Source organism: Zalophus californianus, chromosome 12 (assembly GCF_009762305.2).
Source record: "Zalophus californianus isolate mZalCal1 chromosome 12, mZalCal1.pri.v2, whole genome shotgun sequence".
NCBI lineage: Eukaryota > Metazoa > Chordata > Mammalia > Carnivora > Otariidae > Zalophus > Zalophus californianus.
Genome location: NC_045606.1, coordinates 36,795,428 through 36,798,504, shown reverse-complemented (window position 1 = coordinate 36,798,504; position 3,077 = coordinate 36,795,428). Strand labels below are relative to the sequence as shown.

The following is a 3,077-nucleotide window of genomic DNA, read 5'->3' as shown; positions in this document are numbered from 1 at the left end:
TAGGTAATTTGGAACCATTTAAAATTCATATTTACTCTGGCTTTTGGTCATGTAATTACTATGGATTCCAACTCCAAATTTGTATGGGGACTGTCTACAATTCATGGTTAGGCATTGTCCATGGAGAGATTTTTATCTGTCTATCCATCTATCTATCTACTTCACCTGGAGCCAAAACTGAGGTAAGTATGTTGAGCTTTTCCCTCAGCTTCATCATTTTTTTGCTTGCTGATTTCCAAAAGAATGCCACTTTTTTAGTTTTGGTCTCTAATATAGCCTATGGATCTGACTTCTGTCTCCTGCATGGATAGACCTTCAAAACCCTAGCTTCTCAACCACAAAGGAATTTTCAGATATCTCCATAATAAACACTTGCTCCAGTGCTTATTTATCTTTCTGAATTCATGATTCCTTACAGCTCTGGTCTCTAGTGATTTTCTCCAACTTTCCCAAAAGCTCAGCCATGCTTTTAAAAAGATGCTGTTTACATTTTATCAAGCATTTCAGGTATTCTACACAGGGAATGTTTCTTCAGATAACCAAATCAAATGTGTTGTAGCAAGCAGAAAACTCAGATATTTTCAAACTCCTCTTTAATATCCTTGAATACTCCTTTAAATTCAATATACTCAACTCTTTTCCATTAAGGAGACAGTAAGCTTCTGTTTCAGTTACAGGCCCACAGGCACTTTGCTTCTGCTAACATCTCAATTCAATACCAATTCAATATCCCACCTACTAGTCTTCCTAATCTTTACAACTGTTTACATTGTTTGCTGTTTGTTCACTGACCTCTGCATCCTTCTACTTTTTTCCCTTGGATTTCTTTGTCTTACATCTTCTATTGACTTCGAGTGTAATTGTTGGAATCATCAGATGAAGTTCAAACTATTGCCCTAATACAGCCTTGGCTCAACAGAGGAAAATGTATTCAAAAGTGTGAACACAGCATGTGTCTTTCTGAGGTCTACCTGGAAGATGATAAAGTATTAATATTTAGAGTACAACAGGAAATGGATTTATTATTTTTGTTCTCTATCTTTTTGAAATGGCACCAGTTTTAGACAATGTTTCCCCATCTTTCTGTCAGGCCTCTACTTCTGCCACCACCGAGGACGGGTTGAGTGACAGCCAAAAAGTAATAGCACAGAAGACAGAACACGAAGCTTCCAAGAGGAGTGGAGATGTGCTAGTAAGCAGTAGCTGGGATATATCTGAATATACATGCATGGGCAACGGTCTATAAAACATGACCTGTACAACCACAGGATAAGCTCTACAAAGCAGAGAGTTTTGGTGGTTTTATTTCTAGTTCCTAGCACATGGTAGGTACTCAAAAAATATTTGTTGGAGGAATAAATAAATAAGTGATAACAGTATTCAATTTGAACTTAAGAGGTTGATTTGTTTTCATACTTTGCTCTGATGATATAGTAATATATAATAATATCACAATATAACATCAAAGTAGAAATCAGTTGAGTTAGATTCACTTTTATTTTTTTATTTTTTAAAGATTTTATTTATTTTATAGAGGGAGACAGAGAGAGAGAGAGAGCATATGAGCGCAGGGAGGGATAGGCAGAGGGAAAGGGAGAGAGAGCCTTAAGTGGACTCACTGAGCTCAGAGCCCCATGGGGCTCCATCTCCAGACCCTGAGATCGGGACCCTGAGATCACAACCTGAGCTGAAACCGAGTCAGACGCTTAACCGACTGTACCCCCCAGGTGCCCTTAGTTAGATTCACTTTTCAAGTTTATTTTGTACAAAGAACACTGGGAAGTTAATAATGTATTATATCCTTGTTTTTCTGCATTATCCATGCCTGAAGTGAGCACAGTCATTGAGGCTATGCTACCCGCAACAGACATTAATATTTATGTGGTAGCAGCTACCACAAGAGCAGACATAGTGCCCCAGGGAAATAATTCACTTCCTTCGGATCAGCCTTGCATCCCAGATACTCATCAGTGAAGAAATGCCCCAGAATATCTCATTTGTTAATCGTCACTCAAAACCCCTCACACTTTTCCACTCCCTCTTATTCCAAGTTTTCTATTATTTTTTTCCAGGGTTGCCATCACCCTAATCTTTAAGTAAGGAGGGACTAATGAATGTATATATATTTTTAATTAGCTGAAAATGTCACGAAGTGTACATGTAACTCCCTTTATATAGTAGGTGTTTTAGAAAGTGAGCTATAATGATAGGTTATTAAGTATATGTTGGCTGAATAATTATATATGTTTTAAGTGTGTTAGGGGAGGTTGCTTTGTAAAATAAACCCCATAGTGAGTTTTGGTAAATTTTAAAATGGACCTACAAGCTTTGCGCAGTGGCAGTATCGTAGCCAATGAGGTTTATCCGAGGCGCGATTATTGTTAAAATGGACCTACAGAGGTATTTAGAACAGAGAATAATCACCATCTGCTTTAAAAAATCTGGACTTTTATACTTTGGAATTACCTAAAGCAGGGATATGTCTATAAAACAAACTTAAGGGTTTTTTGTTTTTAAGAATAGCATTTCTGTGTGTGTCATTTAAACAAAGTGTTTAATCTTGTTAAACAATATTTTCTAAAGAAACCTAGGAGAATCTTGGATTCCTAACCTGGTTCATGTGGTTCTAGGACAGGATCCTTAATTCAGATGCTACTAGGAGCCAGATGGATAAAATAAATGAGTAAAGGAGGCTACTTGTAATATGATAAGGAGTATTTCAGACTGTGGCAAACCAAAAGGTGTATGGTCTAGCTCAAGATTTCCTGTCAGCTGTCACCTTATGAAAAAGTTGGCAACTATTGCCAGATCTTGCTTTTCAAGAAAAATAAAAACCAGAATTTAATGTGAATTTTCCTACATGTAAAGCATTAACAAACAAAATCGCAACATGGCAAAGATATGACCAGACTATTCACAAAGGAGGAGACCCAAAAGGACAATAAACTTTTGAAAAAGTGAATTTGAAAAAAAAAATGCATTAAAACAATGAGATTGCATTTGGTCCCATCAGATTTAAGGACTGCCAAGGAGTCCAGCAAAGGGAGCTCTCATTCATTTCTAGTAGCAGTATAAAT

At 36.9% G+C, this 3,077-nt stretch overlaps 1 non-coding gene across 1 annotated transcript; it reads left to right on the top strand.

The window, feature by feature from the left end:
• The first annotated feature begins 2,324 nt into the window (after positions 1-2,324).
• Positions 2,325-2,471, top strand: LOC113912132. Its single transcript, XR_003516731.1, has one exon. It is a non-coding gene; the product is annotated as a U4 spliceosomal RNA (small nuclear RNA).
• The last annotated feature ends 606 nt before the right edge of the window (positions 2,472-3,077 follow it).